The sequence below is a fragment of the Gordionus sp. m RMFG-2023 genome, chromosome 3 (genome assembly GCF_954871325.1).
Source record: "Gordionus sp. m RMFG-2023 chromosome 3, tfGorSpeb1-WG-v2, whole genome shotgun sequence".
NCBI lineage: Eukaryota > Metazoa > Nematomorpha > Gordioida > Chordodea > Parachordodidae > Gordionus > Gordionus sp. m RMFG-2023.
In genome coordinates this window covers 24,485,214-24,497,410 of record NC_088777.1, presented here as the reverse complement: position 1 = coordinate 24,497,410, position 12,197 = coordinate 24,485,214, and positions in this window count along the sequence as shown.

The window sequence follows — 12,197 nt, the reverse complement described above, 5'->3', positions numbered from 1 at the left end:
ATTTTTTCAAAAAACACTTTTTTTTGAAAACACTACGCGTCCCCGGTCAAAAAACCGTTTTTTTTAAAAAATAAAAGCAGATTCATGTTTAGCTTTTTAAGAAGATTCAGAAAATGGTATTAATAAAAAAAATTTTAAAAAAAAAAAAATTTTTTTTTGGCTAAACTACGCGTCCCCGGTCAAAATACAGTTTTTTTAAAAAAATCAAAACAGATTCATATTTAGCTCATTAAAAGAATACAGAATATGTAAATATTATATTTTAAACTATTTAATAACTTAGTGATTTTTTGAAAAAACACTTTTTTTCGAAAACACTACGCGTCCCCGGTCAAAAAACTGTTTTTTTTTAAAAAATAAAAGCAGATTCATGTTTAGCTTTTTAAGGAGATTCAGAAAATGGTATTAATAAAAAAAATTTTTTCGAAAAAATTTTTTTTGGCTAAACTACGCATCCCTACGCGTCCTCGGTCAAAATACAGTTTTTTTAAAAAAATCAAAACGGATTCATATTTAGCTCATTAAAAGAATACAGAATATGTAAATATTATATTTTAAACTATTTTATAACTTAGTGATTTTTTCAAAAAACACTTTTTTTCGAAAACACTACGCGTCCCCGGTCAAAAAACCGTTTTTTTTAAAAAATAAAAGCAGATTCATGTTTAGCTTTTTAAGAAGATTCAGAAAATGGTATTAATAAAAAAAAATTTAAAAAAAAAAAATTTTTTTTTGGCTAAACTACGCGTCCCCGGTCAAAATACAGTTTTTTAAAAAAAATCAAAACAGATTCATATTTAGCTCATTAAAAGAATACAGAATATGTAAATATTATATTTTAAACTATTTAATAACTTAGTGATTTTTTGAAAAAACACTTTTTTTCGAAAACACTACGCGTCCCCGGTCAAAAAACTGTTTTTTTTAAAAAATAAAAGCAGATTCATGTTTAGCTTTTTAAGGAGATTCAGAAAATGGTATTAATAAAAAAAAATTAAAAAAAAAAATTTTTTTTTGGCTAAACTACGCGTCCCTACGCGTCCCCGGTCAAAATACAGTTTTTTTAAAAAAATCAAAACAGATTCATATTTAGCTCATTAAAAGAATACAGAATATGTAAATATTATATTTTAAACTATTTTATAACTTAGTTATTTTTTCAAAAAACACTTTTTTTTTCAAAAACACTACGCGTCCCCGATCAAAAAACCGTTTTTTTTAAAAAATAAAAGCAGATTCATGTTTAGCTTTTTAAGGAGATTCAGAAAATGGTATTAATAAAAATAATTAAAAAAAAAATTTTTTCGAAAAAATTTTTTTTGGCTAAACTACGCATCCCTACGCGTCCCCGGTCAAAATACAGTTTTTTTAAAAAAATCAAAACGGATTCATATTTAGCTCATTAAAAGAATACAGAATATGTAAATATTATATTTTAAACTATTTTATAACTTAGTTATTTTTTCAAAAAACACTTTTTTTTTCAAAAACACTACGCGTCCCCGATCAAAAAACCGTTTTTTTTAAAAAATAAAAGCAGATTCATGTTTAGCTTTTTAAGGAGATTCAGAAAATGGTATTAATAAAAAAAATTTAAAAAAAAAATTTTTTTTTGGCTAAACTACGCGTCCCCGGTCAAAATACAATTTTTTTTAAAAAATCAAAACAGATTCATATTTAGCTCATTAAAAGAATACAGAATATGTAAATATTATATTTTAAACTATTTTATAACTTAGTGATTTTTTCAAAAAACACTTTTTTTTTCAAAAACACTACGCGTCCCCGGTCAAAAAACTGTTTTTTTTTAAAAATAAAAGCAGATTAAGTTTAGCTTTTTAAGGAGATTCAGAAAATGGTATTAATAAAAAAAATTAAAAAAAAAAATTTTTTCGAAAATTTTTTTTTGGCTAAACTACGCATCCCTACGCGTCCCCGGTCAAAATACAGTTTTTTTAAAAAAATTAAAACGGATTCATATTTAGCTCATTAAAAGAATACAGAATATGTAAATATTATATTTTAAACTATTTTATAACTTAGTGATTTTTTCAAAAAACACTTTTTTTTTCAAAAACACTACGCGTCCCCGGTCAAAAAACCGTTTTTTTTAAAAAATAAAAGCAGATTCATGTTTAGCTTTTTAAGAAGATTCAGAAAATGGTATTAATAAAAAAAATTAAAAAAAAAAATTAAAAAAAAAATTTTTTTTTTGGCTAAACTATGCGTCCCCGGTCTACAGTTTTTTTTAAAAAATCAAAACAGATTCATATTTAGCTCATTAAAAGAATACAGAATATGTAAATATTATATTTTAAACTATTTAATAACTTAGTGATTTTTTGAAAAAACACTTTTTTTCGAAAACACTACGCGTCCCCGGTCAAAAAACTGTTTTTTTTTTAAAAATAAAAGCAGATTCATGTTTAGCTTTTTAAGGAGATTCAGAAAATGGTATTAATAAAAAAAATTAAAAAATTTTTGGCTACCCTACGCGTCCTCGGTCAAAATACAGTTTTTTTAAAAAAATCAAAACGGATTCATATTTAGCTCATTAAAAGAATACAGAATATGTAAATATTATATTTTAAACTATTTTATAACTTAGTGATTTTTTCAAAAAACACTTTTTTTCGAAAACACTACGCGTCCCCGGTCAAAAAACCGTTTTTTTTAAAAAATAAAAGCAGATTCATGTTTAGCTTTTTAAGAAGATTCAGAAAATGGTATTAATAAAAAAAATTTTAAAAAAAAAAAAATTTTTTTTTGGCTAAACTACGCGTCCCCGGTCAAAATACAGTTTTTTTAAAAAAATCAAAACAGATTCATATTTAGCTCATTAAAAGAATACAGAATATGTAAATATTATATTTTAAACTATTTAATAACTTAGTGATTTTTTGAAAAAACACTTTTTTTCGAAAACACTACGCGTCCCCGGTCAAAAAACTGTTTTTTTATAAAAAATAAAAGCAGATTCATGTTTAGCTTTTTAAGGAGATTCAGAAAATGGTATTAATAAAAAAAATTTAAAAAAAAAATTTTTTTTTGGCTAAACTACGCGTCCCCGGTCAAAATACAATTTTTTTTAAAAAATCAAAACAGATTCATATTTAGCTCATTAAAAGAATACAGAATATGTAAATATTATATTTTAAACTATTTTATAACTTAGTGATTTTTTCAAAAAACACTTTTTTTTTCAAAAACACTACGCGTCCCCGGTCAAAAAACTGTTTTTTTTAAAAAATAAAAGCAGATTCATGTTTAGCTTTTTAAGGAGATTCAGAAAATGGTATTAATAAAAAAAAATTAAAAAAAAAAATTTTTTTTTTGGCTAAACTACGCGTCCCTACGCGTCCCCGGTCAAAATACAGTTTTTTTAAAAAAATCAAAACAGATTCATATTTAGCTCATTAAAAGAATACAGAATATGTAAATATTATATTTTAAACTATTTTATAACTTAGTTATTTTTTCAAAAAACACTTTTTTTTTCAAAAACACTACGCGTCCCCGATCAAAAAACCGTTTTTTTTAAAAAATAAAAGCAGATTCATGTTTAGCTTTTTAAGGAGATTCAGAAAATGGTATTAATAAAAATAATTAAAAAAAAAAATTTTTTCGAAAAAATTTTTTTTGGCTAAACTACGCATCCCTACGCGTCCCCGGTCAAAATACAGTTTTTTTAAAAAAATCAAAACGGATTCATATTTAGCTCATTAAAAGAATACAGAATATGTAAATATTATATTTTAAACTATTTTATAACTTAGTGATTTTTTGAAAAAACACTTTTTTTCGAAAACACTACGCGTCCCCGGTCAAAAAACTGTTTTTTTTTTAAAAATAAAAGCAGATTCATGTTTAGCTTTTTAAGGAGATTCAGAAAATGGTATTAATAAAAAAAATTAAAAAATTTTTGGCTACCCTACGCGTCCTCGGTCAAAATACAGTTTTTTTAAAAAAATCAAAACGGATTCATATTTAGCTCATTAAAAGAATACAGAATATGTAAATATTATATTTTAAACTATTTTATAACTTAGTGATTTTTTCAAAAAACACTTTTTTTCGAAAACACAAAAGTATTTTTTCGAAAAACACTAACGCGTCCCCGGTCAAAAAACCGTTTTTTTTAAAAAATAAAAGCAGATTCATGTTTAGCTTTTTAAGAAGATTCAGAAAATGGTATTAATAAAAATTAAAAAAAAAAAAAATTTTTTTTTGGCTAAACTACGCGTCCCCGGTCAAAATACAGTTTTTTTAAAAAAATCAAAACAGATTCATATTTAGCTCATTAAAAGAATACAGAATATGTAAATATTATATTTTAAACTATTTTATAACTTAGTGATTTTTTGAAAAAACACTTTTTTTCGAAAAACACTACGCGTCCCCGGTCAAAAAACTGTTTTTTTTTAAAAAATAAAAGCAGATTCATGTTTAGCTTTTTAAGGAGATTCAGAAAATGGTATTAATAAAAAAAATTTAAAAAAAAAAATTTTTTTTTGGCTAAACTACGCGTCCCCGGTCAAAATACAATTTTTTTTAAAAAATCAAAACAGATTCATATTTAGCTCATTAAAAGAATACAGAATATGTAAATATTATATTTTAAACTATTTTATAACTTAGTGATTTTTTCAAAAAACACTTTTTTTTTTCAAAAACACTACGCGTCCCCGGTCAAAAAACTGTTTTTTTTTTAAAATAAAAGCAGATTCATGTTTAGCTTTTTAAGGAGATTCAGAAAATAGTATTAATAAAAAAAATTAAAAAAAAAATTTTTTCGAAAATTTTTTTTTGGCTAAACTACGCATCCCTACGCGTCCTCGGTCAAAATACAGTTTTTTTAAAAAAATCAAAACGGATTCATATTTAGCTCATTAAAAGAATACAGAATATGTAAATATTATATTTTAAACTATTTTATAACTTAGTGATTTTTTCAAAAAACACTTTTTTTTTTTCAAAATCACTACGCGTCCCCGGTCAAAAAACCGTTTTTTTTTAAAAAATAAAAGCAGATTCATGTTTAGCTTTTTAAGGAGATTCAGAAAATGGTATTAATAAAAATAATTTAAAAAAAAATTTTTTCGAAAAAATTTTTTTTGGCTAAACTACGCATCCCTACGCGTCCCCGGTCAAAATACAGTTTTTTTAAAAAAATCAAAACGGATTCATATTTAGCTCATTAAAAGAATACAGAATATGTAAATATATTTTAAACTATTTTATAACTTAGTGATTTTTTCAAAAAACACTTTTTTTTTTCAAAAACAATACGCGTCCCCGGTCAAAAAACCGTTTTTTTTAAAAAATAAAAGCAGATTCATGTTTAGCTTTTTAAGAAGATTCAGAAAATGGTATTAATAAAAAAAAATTTAAAAAAAAAATTTTTTTTTGGCTAAACTACGCGTCCCCGGTCAAAATACAGTTTTTTTAAAAAAATCAAAACAGATTCATATTTAGCTCATTAAAAGAATACAGAATATGTAAATATTATATTTTAAACTATTTAATAACTTAGTGATTTTTTGAAAAAACACTTTTTTTCGAAAACACTACGCGTCCCCGGTCAAAAAACTGTTTTTTTTTTAAAAATAAAAGCAGATTCATGTTTAGCTTTTTAAGGAGATTCAGAAAATGGTATTAATAAAAAAAATTAAAAAAAAAAATTTTTTTTTTCGAAAAATTTTTTTGGCTAAACTACGCATCCTCGGTCAAAATACAGTTTTTTTAAAAAAATCAAAACGGATTCATATTTAGCTCATTAAAAGAATACAGAATATGTAAATATTATATTTTAAACTATTTTATAACTTAGTGATTTTTTCAAAAAACACTTTTTTTTTTCAAAAACACTACGCGTCCCCGGTCAAAAAACCGTTTTTTTTTAAAAAATAAAAGCAGATTCATGTTAAGCTTTTTAAGGAGATTCAGAAATTGGTATTAATAAAAAAACTGTTTTTTTTAAAAATAAAAGCAGATTCATGTTTAGCTTTTTAAGGAGATTCAGAAAATGGTATTAATAAAAAAAATTAAAAAAAAAAATTTTTTCTTAAATAAAATCTTTAATAAATTAAATATTTCAAAAGATTTTTTGTCTATAGATGTAAACTAATAAAAACTATATTAGGATATTTAATTTTGAAATGAGATTAAGTGGTTTGCCAAGCCCGGGGTCCTAACCCCAGCCTCCCATATACAAAACATATAAAATGATAAATTTTAACTATTAATGTAAGATTAGAAAGTTATTTTAAAAAACTTATTACTAACATAAATGAAAAATAAATTATAATTATAATATTTTCTAATTCATCAATCAGATTTAGAACACTCAACTTTGTTTGATTTTTTAGCTTTTTAACACATTGATTTAATATGATATATATCTATCTATCTATAAATGTAATCAAGAAATGAACGTTTTCGTATCTTGGTAATGTTAATTTTTTTCTATCAACTTTGATATCTTCTTAACGTTAATTTCACTTTCCTATCTCCTAATGTTAAAATTTTTTTTTCTATCAACTTTCCTATCATCTTAATGTTAAATAAATCGAGAGCTATTATTATCTCGCTAATGTTAAAAATTTTTTTTATTAATACCATTTTCTGAATCTCCTTAAAAAGCTAAACATGAATCTGCTTTTATTTAAAAAAAAAACAATTTTTTGACCGGGGACGCGTAGTGTTTTCGAAAAAAAGTGTTTTTTGAAAAAATCACTAAGTTATAAAATAGTTTAAAATATAATATTTACATATTCTGTATTCTTTTAATGAGCTAAATATGAATCCGTTTTGATTTTTTTAAAAAAACTGTATTTTGACCGAGGACGCGTAGGGATGCGTAGTTTAGCCAAAAAAAATTTTTTCGAAAAAATTTTTTTTTTAATTTTTTTTATTAATACCATTTTCTGAATCTCCTTAAAAAGCTAAACATGAATCTGCTTTTATTTTTTAAAAAAAACAGTTTTTTGACCGGGGACGCGTAGTGTTTTCGAAAAAAAGTGTTTTTTCAAAAAATCACTAAGTTATTAAATAGTTTAAAATATAATATTTACATATTCTGTATTCTTTTAATGAGCTAAATATGAATCTGTTTTGATTTTTTTAAAAAAACTGTATTTTGACCGGGGACGCGTAGTTTAGCCAAAAAAAAATTTTTTTTTAAAAAATTTTTTTTTATTAATACCATTTTCTGAATCTTCTTAAAAAGCTAAACATGAATCTGCTTTTATTTTTTAAAAAAAACGGTTTTTTGACCGGGGACGCATAGTGTTTTTGAAAAAAAAAGTGTTTTTTGAAAAAATCACTAAGTTATAAAATAGTTTAAAATATAATATTTACATATTCTGTATTCTTTTAATGAGCTAAATATGAATCCGTTTTGATTTTTTTAAAAAAACTGTATTTTGACCGGGGACGCGTAGTTTAGCCAAAAAAATTTTTTCGAAAAATTTTTTTTATTAATACCATTTTCTGAATCTCCTTAAAAAGCTAAACATGAATCTGCTTTTATTTTAAAAAAAAAACAGTTTTTTGACCGGGAACGCGTAGTGTTTTCGAAAAAAAGTGTTTTTTCAAAAAATCACTAAGTTATTAAATAGTTTAAAATATAATATTTACATATTCTGTATTCTTTTAATGAGCTAAATATGAATCTGTTTTGATTTTTAAAAAAAAACTGTAATTTGACCGGGGACGCGTAGTTTAGCCAAAAAAAAATTTTTTCGAATTCGAAAAAATTTTTTTTTTTAATTTTTTTTATTAATATCATTTTTTAAATCTCCTTAAAAATCTAAACATGAATCTGCTTTTATTTTAAAAAAAAAACAGTTTTTTGACCGGGGACGCGTAGTGTTTTCGAAAAAAAGTATTTTTTCAAAAAATCACTAAGTTATTAAATAGTTTAAAATATAATATTTACATATTCTGTATTCTTTTAATGAGCTAAATATGAATCTGTTTTGATTTTTAAAAAAAAACTGTATTTTGATCGGGGACGCGTAGTTTAGCCAAAAAAAATTTTTTTTAATTTTTTTTTATTAATACCATTTTCTGAATCTTCTTAAAAAGCTAAACATGAATCTGCTTTTATTTTTTTAAAAAAACGGTTTTTTGATCGGGGACGCGTAGTGTTTTTGAAAAAAAAAGTGTTTTTTGAAAAAATCACTAAGTTATAAAATAGTTTAAAATATAATATTTACATATTCTGTATTCTTTTAATGAGCTAAATATGAATCCGTTTTGATTTTTTTAAAAAAACTGTATTTTGACCGGGGACGCGTAGGGATGCGTAGTTTAGCCAAAAAAAATTTTTTCGAAAAATTTTTTTTTTAAATTTTTTTTATTAATACCATTTTCTGAATCTCCTTAAAAAGCTAAACATGAATCTGCTTTTATTTTTAAAAAAAAACAGTTTTTTGACCGGGGACGCGTAGTGTTTTCGAAAAAAAGTGTTTTTTCAAAAAATCACTAAGTTATTAAATAGTTTAAAATATAATATTTACATATTCTGTATTCTTTTAATGAGCTAAATATGAATCCGTTTTGATTTTTTTAAAAAAACTGTATTTTGACCGAGGACGCGTAGGGTAGCCAAAAAAAAATTTTTTCGAATTCGAAAAAATTTTTTTTTTAAATTTTTTTTATTAATATCATTTTTTGAATCTCCTTAAAAATCTAAACATGAATCTGCTTTTATTTTAAAAAAAAACAGTTTTTTGGCGGGGACGCGTAGTGTTTTCGAAAAAAAGTGTTTTTTCAAAAAATCACTAAGTTATTAAATAGTTTAAAATATAATATTTACATATTCTGTATTCTTTTAATGAGCTAAATATGAATCTGTTTTGATTTTTTAAAAAAAACTGTATTTTGACCGGGGACGCGTAGTTTAGCCAAAAAAAATTTTTTTTTTTATTAATACCATTTTCTGAATCTCCTTAAAAAGCTAAACATGAATCTGCTTTTATTTTTTAAAAAAAACGGTTTTTTGATCGGGGACGCGTAGTGTTTTTGAAAAAAAAAGTGTTTTTTGAAAAAATCACTAAGTTATAAAATAGTTTAAAATATAATATTTACATATTCTGTATTCTTTTAATGAGCTAAATATGAATCTGTTTTGATTTTTAAAAAAAAAACTGTATTTTGACCGGGGACGCGTAGTTTAGCCAAAAAAAATTTTTTTTTTATTAATACCATTTTCTGAATCTCCTTAAAAAGCTAAACATGAATCTGCTTTTATTTAAAAAAAAAACAGTTTTTTGACCGGGGACGCGTAGTGTTTTAGAAAAAAAGTGTTTTTTCAAAAAATCACTAAGTTATTAAATAGTTTAAAATATAATATTTACATATTCTGTATTCTTTTAATGAGCTAAATATGAATCTGTTTTGATTTTTAAAAAAAAACTGTATTTTGACCGGGGACGCGTAGTTTAGCCAAAAAAAATTTTTTTTTAATTTTTTTTTATTAATACCATTTTCTGAATCTTCTTAAAAAGCTAAACATGAATCTGCTTTTATTTTTTAAAAAAAACGGTTTTTTGACCGGGGACGCGTAGTGTTTTTGAAAAAAAAAGTGTTTTTTGAAAAAAATCACTAAGTTATAAAATAGTTTAAAATATAATATTTACATATTCTGTATTCTTTTAATGAGCTAAATATGAATCTGTTTTGATTTTTAAAAAAAAACTGTATTTTGACCGGGGACGCGTAGTTTAGCCAAAAAAAAATTTTTTTTTTAAATTTTTTTTTATTAATACCATTTTCTGAATCTCCTTAAAAAGCTAAACATGAATCTGCTTTTATTTTTTTAAAAAAAAGGTTTTTTGACCGGGGACGCGTAGTGTTTTTGAAAAAATCACTAAGTTATAAAATAGTTTAAAATATAATATTTACATATTCTGTATTCTTTTAATAAGCTAAATATGAATCCGTTTTGATTTTTTAAAAAAAACTGTATTTTGACCGGGGACGCGTAGTTTATTTTTTAAAAAAATAAATTTTTGTAAATTTTATATAGTTACCGTATTTTTTTTAAATTAAAAAAAACATTTTCTAACTCATCTTATAAAGCTTAATAAGATTTCTTATTAATATTAATAAAAATAAGTCGTTTTGACCGGGGACGCATAGGGACGCGTATTTTAGTCATTCCCATTTTCATCATAAGATTAATAATCTCATAATATTAAGTTATGAAATTCTTCAAAAAATAAAAAGGTAAGATTAAGCTAAATTTATCTGAAGTCTTAGAAATGTTTTAATTTATTTAATCTATATTTTTTTTATTGATAAAATAAACTGGATAATATAATATAAGGAAAAATAATTTTTTATTTGCAATACATAATTTATCCTAAGATATATCTATTAAATCAATATGATCCAATTAGCACAACTGATTAAAATATTAAATTCATATTGTATTTTTTTAATAATATAACATATTTTTTATAATATATATATTATTGAGAATCTGAAGATTAAACATTTACTTTATATTTAAAAAAAAGAAATACCTCTATTTTTAAGATTCAGGATCACAACTTTAAAATTGAGAGAACTTTACATTTATTATTTAAGAAAAATATTGGAGAGGATGCCTAATATTCTGGATTTCTAAGTTATATTTTACCTTTTTATTAATATCATAATGTAAATTTTAGCTAGAATTCTTTAAAAATTAACTTATGTTTAGATGTTTAAGCCAAACAATATGAATATTTATAATAAAAATCCTGATGATTCAGTTTATCACCTTGTATGATTCGAAATATTAAAAGGGCAAGTAAAGTCTCATATTAAGATAAACATAAATTTAAGCAATGATTTAAATATATCTACCTTATTAGATATTTTAAGAATAGAATAGAAACTAAAAACAATTATATTGTGTCTTAAGAAAAACAAATGATAAGTAAGGGAACTTTATTAGATACTTTATATTCTATGTATAAAAAAATGTTTAAAATATAAATTTTAATAATTTAGTCATATAATTTTAAATTATTTGAATTTGGTCTGCTAAATATATATATCTTCTTGGAAGAATAGCCTTGGAATATTTGTGGGATAGGATCCTTGATGGTACCATTAATGCAGATGGATGTGGATTTAAATTCTTTGTCAAGTATCATAGGAAAAATTTCAGATATAGTAATAAATTAAGCTCTCGTTTAAAATTTTAATAATGATTTCTGTTACCAAAATGGCGGGTCCAGCTGATTTGCTTTTAACGACGCTTAAAAATGCATTTTAATGAATGAATCGTCAGTCTGGGTATATTATATGTCATTGATATGTATAGTATATAATTGGCTAAAAAAACGTAAACATGTGTAAAAAGTCCCATCCATATAAATGAATTTTGTATAGGATGATAAACTGACTAACATGACAGACCCAAATACAATAAGTTTGTTATTATTGTTTTTTTATTAAGAAGCTATCACCACTGAATGTTGTTATCAATTCAGTGGTCAATGCAATTGTGTCATTGCTAATGGGAATATTTGGCCTGGTTTGTTTTAAAACACGGTTAATCGTATTTTTAACGGAAATAAAAGGTGGTAAGGCTCCTGGATAATTGATTATATCTGGATCTTCAGAGCATTGTTGGTTTAATGCCTTTAGATAGATATTCATCCTTGTATCTAAAGGATTTTGTTGTACCGTTGCTTTTACTGTTTACAAAGTTTTTAATTTGCGAAAAAGTATAGCATGATTTTGATGTTCATACATTTTGGATACTGTGTATCCCTGAATATATTTACATGTTACTTTACAATCAGCTCTTAAACAATGTTAGTAAATTGTATTCCTGTATGTGCCATTATAACGGTAAAGAAAATTTTGGAAAAAGAGCAATGCTTTGCCCTTTTGGTTATCGATAAACGTCGGTTCCTCTAAAATATAAGAAAATTTTTAGATGTTTATATAGATATTTACCAAAAATATGTATATTTTCATTAAAATCTATTAGAGATTCTGCAAACCCATGATTATCCATATTTTCTAAATAATAATTACCTATAAATATAATGTGATATAGATATTTTCATTAAGAATTATTACTTTCTATTTGTGAATTAAGAGGAGATGTATAGAAATCATTTGATATGTTGGGAGCATCTATATTTTATATATTAAATTGATTTGTTATAAAAATGTTACTTTGAAAATCA